This window comes from Spermophilus citellus (genome assembly GCF_964194105.1).
Source record: "Spermophilus citellus genome assembly, chromosome: 3".
NCBI lineage: Eukaryota > Metazoa > Chordata > Mammalia > Rodentia > Sciuridae > Spermophilus > Spermophilus citellus.
Genome location: NC_138184.1, coordinates 26683338 through 26698062, shown reverse-complemented (window position 1 = coordinate 26698062; position 14725 = coordinate 26683338).

Genomic DNA, 14725 nt, shown 5'->3' with positions numbered 1-14725 from the left:
ATTTGTTCATTATTCTTCTTTTATTTTTTCATTTTTATCACAATTATACATTGGTACAGTTAAAAGAGCTAGTGCCCTCGCTCCCACCTGAATCTCCCAGAAGCAGTCACTTTTATGTCTTTGAGCTGATTATTTTAAATATTAGGTCTGCTTATTATTTGTTGTTGGAAGCCTTTCTCCCCATGTTATACATCAAGTAAATTTTTTGAGATTGTTTTCCTATATGAAAACCTCCACCCTTGATATATTAGTTTGTCTAGGTATGAAGTTCTAGGATGGAAATCATTTTCCTTCAGAAATTTGAAGCTCTTGATCCAGTGAGCTCTAAATTCCAGGACTGTTGTTGAGAATTCCAAATACATTCCATCACCAATCTTCATTGGACCTCTTTTTGTTTTAATCTTTCAAAGACGGAAGAATCTTCTTTTTCTCCTCAATGTTTTGAAATGACACATGATGTGCTTGGATATTGGTATATTTGTGCGTTCTACTTGGTACCCGGTGGGTTCTTTGTCTTAACACTCAAGCTCTTCAATCTGGGAAATATGATCTTAAACTATTTTGTTAATTGGTTTTTTTCTCCTTTATTTTTCTTGTTTTCTTTTTTTGAAATATTATTTAGATATGAGACTTCCAATATTGGTCTCTGTGATAGTGTCCCTTAATTTTCAAATCAATGCTAGTTTCCATCTTTTTAAAAAGTTTTATTTGAATTAGTTTCTGGGAAATTTCCTCAATTTTATATTACAAGTCTTTTTTTTTTATATCAAAGTTTTACTTTTTCCAAGAATTCTTTTTGAATTCTTCCTTTTTTGGAGTATCCCATTTTCTTTTTTATGATTATGCACATAATCCCTGCAACTCTTAATGGTGGATTTTTTGGTTTTGCCTGCTGCAAAGGCTTTATGCTTCATGATCCCTTTACTGTTTATGTTTTTGTTTTGTTTCCCTTGTTAAAGATTTTCTTCAGATGCTTTTCTGCTTATGAGTAAGACTATGGAGTGGGCCGGGGCTGTATCTCAGTGGCAGAGCGCTTGCCTTGCATTTATGAGGCACTGGGTTTGATCCTTTAACCCCACATTAAAAAAATAAACAAATAAAATAAAGGCATGCTGTCCAACTACAAAAAAATAAAAATAAAAAAAGACTAGGGAGTAAGATGTCCATCTGTAGAGAACAGATTGAATAAACTATGGCATCCACACATTGGGAAATTATACAGCTATACAAAGAAATAGGAAGTATCTCTACATAACACTATGGACTGATGGCCAGGAAATATTAAATGGGAGAAATCTAAGTAGGAATTGTGTTTATATTACTCTGCTTTTAGGGTAATACAAAGAGGTAAATAGTTTTATGTATTTATTTCTATTTTCAAAAAGACTGAATGGAAAGAAAACCAAATAACATACATAGCTACTTATAAGGAGAAACAGGGTAAAGAAGACAGAGGGAAGCTAGGTTTCTTTAAATATGCCTTGTTTTGTAGTTTTAACGTAGTATATAAAGTGGATAGCATATCCCCACAAAAATTCTTTTATGTAACTTTAAAACACAGTATTTTGAATAATGGAATTTACCGTGAGGAATACAAATTTAAGCAAACCAACAAAAAGATCTTGAACTCAATAGTTATTGTTACTAAGTAATTTTGGCATGTTATTTTAAAATATTTATTTATGTGTAAATTATTTTTATGTGTAAACTATAATAAGAAAAAAAAGAAATACAAATATAAATCAAAGATGTTAAAATTTTTTCTGAATTCTGAAAACTGAATTGGAACTATCAAAAGAACTCATTACTTTCTAGTTCTATTTGTTCTCTCCATCTTGGATGTGACATACTATTTCTTGGTTTGATAATAAAGTGCACCCCTGGTACCCAGGAGGTAATCTTCAAACATTTTTCCTCTCTACAAGAAACCAGGACTCTGTAAAGAAAATCACTGGTTCCAAAAATGAGGCAGAAATGTACAAGTTGCTGGGATATTTAGTTTTTCCAGAAAACAAAGAAGTCACCAAAGACTAATAGGGTTGTGTAAAAGGATCCTGCAACCAACTGAAAAGGACTTCCACTACTCAAAAGATGGAAAAACAAAGTTGAAGGTGGATCTCCTTAAAATCAAAGAGATTAGAAGAGGAAAGGGACCAAGGAGTGGGAGGCAGGGAGGGAGAGGGGAAGTGCTAGGGAGTGATATTGGCCAAAGTATAGTGTTATATTGTGTGCATGTAAGAATATGTAACAACAAATCCCACCAATATGTTTAACTATTATGCAGCAATTAAAAATGTGGAAAAAATGAAGAAGAAGAAGAGGAGGAGGAGGAGGAGGAGGAGGAGGAGGAGAAAGAGGAAGAAGAAAGGGGAAAGGGAATGGGGACAGGATGGGCATGGTAGCACATATCTGCCTGCAGTCCCAGATACTCAGAAGGCTGAGGCAGGAAGATCATTTGAGCTCATGAGTTCAAGATCCACCTGAGCAACATAGTAAGACCCCCATCTCAAAAATAAATAAAATAAAGGACATGTTATTGTATCAGAGATTTAGTTTTAAAAGGATTTTGAGAATTATAGTTCAATATAAATAGTTTTCTCTGCAATCATTTCCATTTTATTTTATGCATTTAAAAATATCCTGAGCAGGGGTCTGTCAGATTGCTAAAGGGGTCCATGACACATAGAAGGTTAAGAATCCCTGTTTTTGATCTTTCTATCAGTTCATAGGATACAAGGAGAAATACATATTAAAATGACAAAATGAAGATGCAGCCAACCAAATCCACTATGTGAACATTTCACAGGGAAAATGATTTGGTTTTTTTTTTTCACCAAATAAATGGAATTTTTTTAAAAAATAGGGAGTGGAGGAGGGATGAGTAACTCATAATGGGCATATAAGAGATTTAAATGACATATCAATTAAATGCAGTACATTAGCCCTGAGCCCTGAGTCTAACAACCAACTATAAAAATACATTTCTAAGACAATCTAGAAAATAATAACACAGGTGCTTTGATGATATTAAGAAATAACTGTTAATTTATTGTGTATGATAAGCATTGTGCTTATGTTTTATAAAGTTTTTTTCCTATCAGAAATATATACTTGATATCTCTCTCTTTAAAAAAAATGCAATGATTTAGTGTATGGTATTTGCTTTAAAATACTCAATCAAAACAAACAAATCAAAAAGGTGGTTGTATAGATAAAACAAGATAATGTTGAAGCTGGGTAGTAGTAGGTCTGTGGAAGTTCATTATAGCATAGTCCCCATCCCCATCCACATTTTGTTTTTTACATTTTCAGTTACCTGCAATCAATCACAATCTGAAAATGTTAAATGTAAAATTCCAGAAATAGATTTAAATTGTGCACCGTTCCGAGTAGCGTGATGAAATCTCAAATCATCCCACTCCATCCAGCCCAGAACATGAATCATCCCTCCTTCCACACAATACCAGTACTTGCCCATTAGTCACTTAGTAGCTGTCTTAGTTATCAGATTGACTGTCACTGTATTCTATGCTTGTGTTCAGGTAACTCTATTTTTTTCTTAACTTTTTATTTGTTATTTTTAGTTACACATGACAGTAGAATGTATTTTGAAATCATACATACATGAAGTATAACTTCCTATTCTTTTGATTGTACATGATATGGAGTTACACTGGTCATGCATTCATATATGAACATAGGAAGGTAACCTCCAATTCATTCTACTGTCTTTCCTATTCCCACCCTTCCTCCCTTCCCTTCATTCCCCTTTGTCTAATCCAAAGTACTTCTATTCTTCCCTCTCCCCCTTATTGTATGTTAGCCTCCACATATCAGAGAGAACATTCAACCTATGGTTTTTTGGGATTGGCTTATTTCACATAGTGTGATGGTCTCCAGTTCCACCCGTTTACCTGAAAATGCCATAATTTCATTCTTCTTTTTGGCTGAATTATATTCATTGAGTATGTATACCGTATTTTTAATCCCTTTATCTGTTGAAGAGCACCTAGGTTGGTTCCATAGCTTAGCTATTACGAATTGAACTGCTATAAACAGTGGTGTGGCTGCATCACTGTAGCATGCTGATTTTAAGTCCTCGGGGTATATACTGAGGAGTGGGATAACTGGATCAAATGGCAGTTCCATTCCAAGTTTTCTGAAGAATCTCCATACTGCTTTCCAGTGTGGTTGCACCAATTTGCAGGCGCTCCAGCAACGTATAAGGAGTGTTCCTTTTCCCCCACATTTTCACCAACATTTATTGTCATTTGTATTCTTGATAATTGCCATTCTGACTGGAGTGAGATGAAGTCTTAGTTTTAATTTCCATTTCTCTAATTGCTAGAGATGATGAACATTTTTTCATATATTTATTCACTGATCATATTTCTTCTGTGAAGTGCCTATTCAGTTCCTTTGCACATTTATTAATTGGGTTATTTGGGGGTTTGGGTGTTAATTTTTTTGAGTTATTTATCCTGGAGATTAATGCTCTATCTGAGGTGCAGGTAGCAAAGATTTTGTCTCAGTCTGAAGGGTCTCTTTTCACATTCTTGATTGTGTTCAGGTAACTCTTAATTTACTTAATAATAGCTTCAAAGCCCCAGAGTAGTGATGCTGAAAATTTCATTATGCCAAAGAGAAGTCATAAAGTGCTTCAAGTGAAAAGGTAAAAATTCTTGCCTTACAACAACATTAAAAAAAAATCATATATTAAGCTTTCTGAGATCTACAGTAAGAACAAATTTTCTATCTGTGAATGAAATTGTGAAGAAGTAAAAGGAAATTGGTGCCAGTTTTGCAATCACACCTCACACTGCAAGAGTTATGGCTAAAGTGTGTGAAAAGATGGAAAGGAGTTAAATTTGTGTATGTGTATACAGGAAAAAGTATAATGCATATATAGTTTCAGTACTGGAGGTGGTTTCAGGCATTCATTGAGGGTCTTGAAACATATCCCCAGAGATAAAAGGGACTATTTCACTATTCTCTCCATTTTTGTGAAAATAGAAATTGTTCCATAAAGAAGAGTTTAAAGAAAAAAAAAGAATGATGATTTAAAAGCTACTTGGAAATTCAGAAGACATGAGTTCTGGATTAATAAATAGTCTTCAGACCATCAGTGAGTCAGTAGGGTGAGGAACCTTTGGGTCTTCCCACTGGCTGGGCGGGTGGAGCAATCTAAATAGTTTAGGAGCTAAGCAGGTGTAAGGGAATTAGGGGCCTCAGAGTCTGGGATATAAATTGAACATTTGCAATGTGGTACCTTTACCCTCAGTTCTGGTATTGTCAATCCTAAGACCTATTTTTATTTCCTCAAGGGAATAAATAAAGCCTCTTTTGCCTGATGAAGAACGTGCATTGGAAAGCTGAGTTGGGATAGGGTCTAGGAGTCCTGCTTTTTTGGGGGGTGGCCGGAGGGATCGTAACGGGGATTGAATTTAGGGGCACTTAACCACTGAGCCACATCCCCAGCTCTCTTTTATACTTTTTATTTTGAGACATAATCTCACTAATTTGCTTAGGGCCTTGCTAAGTTGCTGAGGTTGGCTTTGAACTAGCACTCCTCCTGCCTCAGCCTCCTGAGCAGCTGGGATTACTGGTGTGCGCCACCACACCCTGCCCTGTACTTCTTAAATTTTTAACCAAATTTTCTTACCTTTAAGCTGTTTCTTTACCCCTACTTCTAGAAATATGTGGCACCAATGGTTCTGAGCCTTTTGGGGACTCTTCTGTGTAAAACAGGCTGCCTCTCAGCTTTCCACACTGCCAATTTACCATCCATTCTCTTACATCTAAGCCATTTCCCACTCAAATAGGTTCCTAACTTCCAAGCATTTCTTGCTGTTGCATTTCCCCCTGTTATCCCTCTCCGTATGTTTTAAATAAAAGTCCTTTTACACCCTTTTTCTGAGGTTTCAGGAGGAAGAAAATGCAAATACTTGTGTTCAATCCACTATTGTGCTTATACTTTTATGTATTTTTATTTACTTTGAGGGGGATGAGGGGTGGCTACAGGGGATTTAACCCAGGGTTAACCACTAAACTACATCCTCAGACCTTTTTTCTATTTTTTGGAGACACTGTCTCGTTAAGTTGTCAAGGGCCTCACTAAATTGCTGAGGTTGGCCTACAACTTGCAGTCCTCCTGTCTCAGCCTCCCAAGTTGCTGGGATTACAGGGATCCCATCACTCCTGGCCTAATATTCTTTTTAAATGGTTGGAAGGCCTACCTTTTGGAGAATGTGCTTTGTAATGTCGTTCTTCTCATCCACACTTCCACTTCCATACCCAGCTAAGCTTTTGCACAGTGACACCTGTCCCTTTTTTATGGTCTTGGACTGCAGAGCCTGATCAAGGGGTAATTCACCTGGGCAACTGTCCATGTTATTCACCTCTATGGAGCCCCAAAAACATTGCTAGAAAACTAAGAAGATGGAGAAGATTTTTATCTACCAAAACTCTGGGGGAGTTTTACACAGGATTGGAAAGGGTATTTGGGCAGACCAATTGGTTTGGGGGGGGTGGAAGCAGAAAGGGTGGAGAGCTGCTCCAAAGGACAATTTCACTAACAACAGATGGTGTATTCAACTGCTTTCTAAGGAAGGAGGTCCTGTTAGGTGAGAGCTCTGCTCAAGTACAGCACAGCATGTGAGTAAAGTCAGAGATCAGTTCTCTGAACCACAGAAGAGAGACTGTCATTCCAGCAGCATCTTCCTCCTCTGCCTCTGCCCATGTACTGCTCTGCCCCTTCTCTGTCAACAGATTAAAGACAGATTTAAAGAATATGGTGTCCTTGGGCTGGAGATTTGGCTCAAGCGGTAGCGCGCTCGCCTGGCATGCGTGCGGCCCAGGTTCAATCCTCAGCACCACATACAAACAAAGATGTTGTGTCCACCAAGAACTAAAAAATAAATATTAAAATTCTCTCTCTCTCTCTCTCTCTCTCTCTCTCTCTCTCTCCCCCCTCTCTCTTAAAAAAAAAAAAAAAGAATATGGTGTCCATGGGTTTCTGTTCTCTGACTCCGTGGCCCTGCCTGACATACCCTTCTGCTTCTCCCATGTGGTTGGTTGGTTCAAAGAGTGGTAAGCTATTCTGCCTTGAAAATGTCCAGGGACCCATTTTATAGCCTTGAATAACTGAAACTGGTAGTCTTGAAGACATGGGCAGACCAGAATCATTGACAAAAACATTAATGAAACAAATGACTATTGAGATATGCCAAAATGACCACTATGCCAAGTGAAGACTGCAGACCTATGTGCCCAGATAGGTCACCAAGTACAAAGAAAGACAAATATTCAGATAGATGATAAAGAACATTTTGTCATACACCATATGATGGCATTTCAATCAACGGTGGACTGAATGTACAAATGATGGCTCCTTAAGTTTATAATGGTGCTGAAAAATTTTTATTGCCAAGTGACAGTATATCAGTCATAATATCATAGTTCAATGCATTAGTACTCAACTGTTCATAGTGATGTTGGTATGAACAGATCTTCTATGCTGCCTAGTATCTAGAAATGTAACACATAAAATTGTATATTATACATAATACTTGATATTTTGGTGGGGGATACTGAAGATTGAACTCAGGGGCACTAGACCATGAGCCACATCTCCAGCCCTATTTGTATTTTATTTAGAGACAGAGTCTCACTGAGTTCCTTAGCACCTCACTGTTGCTGAGCCTGGCTTTGAACTCGTGATCCTCCTGCCTCAGCCTCCTGAGCTGCTGGGATTACAAGCACATGCTACCACACCCAGCTCATAATGCTTGATATTAATAAGTGACTGTGTTACTGGATTATGTGTTTACTATACTATGCATTATATCATTACTTTATTTATTTTGGGGGCGGGTGTTACTGAGGATTAAATCCAAGGGCACTTAACCTCTGAGCCACTTCCCTTGCCCTTTTCATTTTCTATTTAGAGACAGGGTCTCACTAGGTTGCTTACAGCCTTGCTAAATTGCTGAGGCTGGCTTTGAATCTGCAATCCTCCTGCCTCAGCCTCCTAAGCCACTGGGATTGCAGGCCTGTGCCATAATCATACTGACAGCAGCCCCAAACATCTCTTGATTATTGTGTCTCTTGATTGCATCACAAGGCAATGTCAGGTGACTGACCTGTAGCATCTAGGTTTGTGTACTCTGTGATGTTTGCACAGTGACAATATTGCCTAATGATACATTTCTTGGAACATGTCCCGTTGTTAAGAAACGCATGACTGTACATAAATAAATATGAGTTGACTTTCTTTAAAAGAAAGAGCTTACATAATGCCATGTATATGAGGAAGTACAATTTATTTTTTTTCAACATTTGTATAGCAATATTTCTTAAGTCCTTAAGATAATGTATGTAAGTTATTTTCAAAACAGTCCTCTATCAAAACAGTCCTCTAAGAAGGGTATTAATCATATCCATTTTACATAAAAGACAAGTAAAGAAATGAAAGATTAAGCAGTTTACTATACAACCAGTTGGTCAAATTGCTGAGACTAGAACAAAGAAACAAGCTCAGAACGGGCTTGAACTCTGAGCTCAGTCGATCCTGTACTCTGATGTTGAAGAAGGGTGTCACTGGAGATCACTGGGGACATTGTATTTTACATTACATATTACATATGCCTAGCATATGCCGGGAGGTAGACAGGTCTATACAACAGAAAGAAAACAGAAAGCAAATTCTTTCAGCTTCAGTGAAACTGATTCTTACTCCGTGTAACTTTCTGTGAATATCAGTTGTGTCATAGATGAAACTAATTTATCCTGATAACAAAGGACATGCAATATGGGTTATGTACCTCAAGACAAATGAATATTTATGCTCTCACACAGATACTGTAGGCATCCAGCTTGATATTAACTACAGCCATCTTGCCTACAGCATGCATTCAAAACCCTACAGAAAAACAAAGTCAATAAGGTAGTCAGCTGAGCATTGTACATACCAGTCACTGATTCCCAATTTTTTTTTTTAAAGATAGGGTCTCTGGGCTGGGATTGTGGCTCAGCGGTAGAGTGCTTACATAACACGTGTGAGGCCCTGGGTTTGATCCTCAGCATCACATAAAAATAAAAATAAAAAATAAGGTATTATGTTCAACTACTTCTAAAAAATAAATTTAAAAAAAAAAGGTGACTCAGGCTGGCTGAGTTCAAGTGATCCTCCTGCCTCAGCATCCCAAGTATCTGGGATGACAGGCACATGCCACTGTACCTTGTTCAGACTGTTTCATAACTGAAATTTGCCATATGAATAGTTTTCAAGAAAAACCAGGTATTTCCTGGTTGGCCACACCCCTCTTTGTCTAGCTTAGCCTTTGCTCCTTCATTGGATTGTGAGAATCCTCCTGTTCTGCTGCCACCAAAGATATTTCTGTCTAATATTAGTCCCTAGTAGGCTGATCTTTCTACAATCCTGATCTATCTGGTTTTTCCTTCAGTCTTTCAGTGCCTTCTGCCTTTGGCAGTAATTTCTCTTACACAGAGACCTGATTTTTCTGAAACAGATACCTACACCCACACAGAGAATGGCACATTCTCAAAAATGTATATGCAGAGAATAAACCCATGATCATCTCATTCAAATCCATGCAGGTTCCCCCACCCAGCCACCCCCACACTGGATACTCTGTTTTTCTCTCCTTGTTTTGAATGAATGCAGCTATTCATATGGCACTCACCATACTCCATTCAACTCCTTGCTCATAGCAGGAGCTGCCCCTCTCAGTCTCTGGTCCAACCCTGAAGAGACAGTTATATTATTTTTAGTCTTCACATTCCCAGTACTTACAACATGCACCTGATGCCTTCCATTCCCCTATAATCAGGGGTGGTTCTCGACCAGGGGTGATTTACCCCTGGTGAACATTTGGCAATGTCTGGAAACATTTTCAGTTGTCATAACTTTTCAGGAGAGGTCACTGCTGGCATTTGCCAGGTAGAGGCCAAGGATGCTGCTAAACATCCTGCAATGCACAAGTTGATCTCCTATAGAACAGAATCATCCAGCCCAAGATGTCAATGTTGGGAAAACTTATCTTTGAAGAACAATTGGACCATTGTCCTGCCTTTAGTCACCTACTAATAAACTACATGGTGATGCTTCCACCAAAGTAACTAACCATGATTTGTACCATGAGAACCCACTCTGGATACAGCTACTTGGGCCAGAATGGGCAGGCGCTTATTCTAGGGTCACCAGTGTGCAGGCTAGCCAGTTCCTCCTGAGTCAAACTGGCAAGAAAGCTATTCCAACAGAGACTTGCTGACCGAGCCATCTCTTGATTATTTGAACTGGAGATTAGAATGGAGAACCATGCAAATGGTAGCGATAGCAAAAGTTGAAAAACAATGAGAGAAGGCAGCTAGAGGGGACCATTAGGACTAGAGACAGTGAAAGCCACCAGGTAAAGAAAGATACACAGAATGAAGGCAGTTGATTGGGAAAGGAAAAGGAGAGATGGAGGGAGCAATGGAAGCAGAGGCAGAGGGACTGGGGCATCACGACATTAGATGATAGCAAGAGTTGATTGTTAGCAAGAGTTAATGAGAACATACTGATCTTGAGGAAGCAATTCACCTTGTTCCCAATCTGCAGGAACCTGGAGAAAAAGTGGGTTTTGTGAACATGAGTCTTACCTCTCTTGTCACCACCTATGACTTGTTGATATATTCTGTGATAGGCTGAATTGTTTCCCTCAATAAATATATGTCGAAGTCCTCACCCCCAGCACCTCAGAATGTGACCTTGTTTGGAGATACAATCATGAGTTACTTAACATTGGTAAGATGTTCTGAGAGATAATTGAACAATTTTGTCCCATTTAAACATCATATACTTAAACAGTCCTGGATGGCATAGCCCATTACACACCTAGGATGTGTAGCATATATATGGTGTCTGTATACACACACACACACACACACACACACACACATGCACACACACGCATATTATTTATATAATGATATATGGTATATATATATAAGATGTAATCAAGCGATACAGTAAACACAAGATGTATGAGGATACTATCAGTATAATACAGCACTGTCCTACAGTACACTAAAACAACAACAAAAAGTATAGTAAATACATAAACCAGTAACAGTATTATCAAGTGTTATGTACTATACATAATTGTGTATGCTATAGTTTCATCCAACTGGCAGAGTAGTAAATTTGTTTACACCAGCATCACCAAAAACATGCAATACCTTGTACTATGACATTATGATGGATATAATATCATCAAGTGACTAGAAATTTTCAGCTCCATTATAATTTCATGGGACTATTGTTATATATAACGTCCAATGTTGACCAAAATGTTGTTGCCATGCATGATTATACTGTTATCACAGGTATAATGTTACAATGAGATTGTCCTAGAGTAGTGCAGGCCCCTAATCCAGTGTGATTGGTGTCCTTATAAGAAGACGGCCATGTGAAGACACAGACATACAGGGAGAACACCATATGAAGATAGAATTGGAGTGACGTATACACAAGCCAAGGAATGCCAAGGATTCTCAGCCGCACCAGAAACTATAGAATGGATCCTCCCTCAGAACCCTAAGAAGGAACCAATCCTACTGATGTTTTGATTGTGACCTTCTACCATCCAGAACTGTGAGAAAATAAGTTTTTGTCATTTTTTTTGCATACAAAAAGAATATTGTATATTTGAGGACTATAGTTAACAGTACTGCATCAAATTCTGAAAATCCCAAAGACAGTAGAATTTTAGGTGTTCTTAACACAGAATAAAGTAATTATGTGGGATGATGGATTTTATTAACATAAAAGTATACATATTAATGTGATTCAGTGTAATATTTTATACATACATTCACATATATTAATAATATCAATATACACTTATTACATCTTTGATACCTTATTACCCACCCTAGCTATAATAATCAATATTCTATTTTAACAAAATTTTATTTTAGTTATCATGAATAAAAGATGTAATAGTTTTCTGTGTCTTTCTTTACTTACAACACATCATCCAATTTATTTTTATTTATGTCTGGGTAATACTGCATTATGAATATATATTATACTTTCTGATAGATAATATTAAGTTGTTCAGATAAAACTGATTTTTCTCTTTATATGTATTGTTAAGCACAGTTATACAACTTAAACTTATACAACAAAAGAAAGAAAAACAACAACAACTTAAAAAATAGAAAACTGCTTTTTGGCCTATTTTTATCAAACTTAAAAGAAATAATCCAAAACATAGAAATAAATAAATAAATACAGTTTCTTTTACTTTAAACTTAACTGTAAACAAGATATCAATATGTTAATTCTCTTTGTGCCTGTCACACACAAAACTAATTTTAGAGTGTTCAGTAGATTTTATTACATTACACAGAAAACCTGCTCTAGGGCAAACAATTAAATAAAACATCAGTGTGATAGGGAATGTATGATTCATACTCTTTCTGCACATGTATACTTTCAGGGTTACAATTATTTGGCTCAATACTCCCAAGTTTACATCATCCATCAATATATCTATAATTGAAATCTTCAGTTATTTGTGTATGTGTGCATGCATGCATGCACAAGAGACAGAGATAGAAAGAAGAGAGAAAGAGAGACAGAGAGAGATAGGGAGACAGAGATCGAGAGAGAGAGAGAGAGAGAGAGAGTTGGTCCTGAACTTTGTCATTCTATTCTGATAACTACTACAGTCTAGACAAGGAGTTCTCCCCATGGCGATCCCCAAGTACCACTGCCACACACATTTCTCTTCAAGCAAGGTTTTCTTGAGCAGAGTTTGTGTGGATGGTGGAAGGAGAGAGGGTCATCATTATACAAAATACATGTATGAAGATGTGAATTTGGTGTTAACATACCTTATATACAAACAGAGATATGATAAATGGTGGTATAATGGTGTATTAAGAATTGTATGCAAAAAATAAGAGAGCTCATGTATAATGGCATAATTTGGCGTGAACATACTTTATATACAGAGTTACAAAAAATGTGCTGTGAATGGATAATTATAAACGTAATGCCCTCCACTATTGTCATCTATGTGATAAATAAATAAATAGGAAAAAATGTAGACAATGCAGTGGATGCATTTAAAAAAATGATTATCTATAGGACTTGGTCAAATATCTTAAGTTTTTGTCATTTAAGCCACGCATTTGTGGCCCTTTGATACAATCAATCTAGAAAATTAATTCAGACCTCCTTACCTACAGTAACTCAAGTGCACCCCTATGCCTGTCAACACTTCAGACCTGATCCTGTACTTTATGAGATTCCAGAACTCTGGATGTCCTCTCATCATACCTATCCCTAGTGGGTGAAGAGTCTACTGCTCTCTGCGGCTATGCCACTCAGACTCTATACTTTCCTTCTAGACCATGTTGTCAGTACCTAGAACCCCATAATTCCCTGAAAAAGTAGCTCTGAGACAGCAGTAAGTCTGTCCTCCTGAAAGTGGACCAAGTACCATTATGATATTCTTTGGTCCAAAGGGTGCCTCAGGGGCAGCTGTGAGTTAGCCAGGGACTTGGGAAACCTTTGTCTATTTGTACTCTGTGCTCCCAGGACAGTCAGATTAACCTAAATTCTCACCCTCACAGATCAGGATCGAGTTTCAAGAAATGGGCCCTGAGGGTGTTTATTCATCATTCTTCCTTGTGTGCTGCTGCCTCATTTCTCTCCCTGAGTTCCTACCCATCCCCCTCTGAGTCACACTGTACCCAACCAACCTCAGCATCTGGGCCAGCTCCAGCTCCAGGGCCCTCTTTCCACTTCCTTACCACTCTAGGAAAGGGATCTGCATTGGGCTTCTTAAGAATCCCAGCCAACTCTCATAACTGGAGCCCCTAAATGTGTCAAAATGGAGGTCACAAATTCAGCTGCCTCAAGGTCCAGGTAAGTATCACAACTGAGTATATCTGGCCAGATATAAGGACCAGAAAGAGGAAAAGTCTGCAGCAAACTGCAATAGGAGACTAAGAGTCAGCTAGGCTCCTACTAATGTGGCTCTGGCTAATTGCTGCCATGGAGATGGTGGACTTGTTAAAAAAAAAAAATCTTTTTTTTTTTAAAGAGAGAGAGAGAGAGAGAGAGAGCTTTTTAATATTTATTTTTTAGTTTTTGGCGGACACAACATCTTTGTTTTTGTATGTGGTGCTGAGGATCGAACCTGGGCCACACACATGCCAGGCGAGCGCACTACCGCTTGAGCCACATCCCCAGCCCCCCAAAAAATCTTTAGATATTTTTTATAGTTTGGAAAACTTAATTGTATTATGTGAAAATTCCTATCCAACTAATTTAATACTAATACAATATACACCAAATAACACCCAATCACAGAAAAGCCAGATAAGGTGGAAAGTTTATTACCACTAACGAAAGCAAACACCTAGACTAGGTCTAGTTGATAAGCTGAGTCAAACCCGGAGCTTTCCTCCATTTAGTTGAACCTGAATCCCAGAGAGTTTGAGGAACCAATGGATTTTCACATGTTGTTATTTTTATAGCCTGATATGGCCTTCCCACCCTCTTCAGTCTGGCAAACTCCAAAACCCCTGTTATGACTGACTCATCTCTGTCATCTCCTCCCAAATGTAAACCTGGACTGACCCATCCACCCCAGTCCAGCCTCTCCACTGTCACCACTTCCTGCTCAGTGCTCCTTATTTAGCCTCT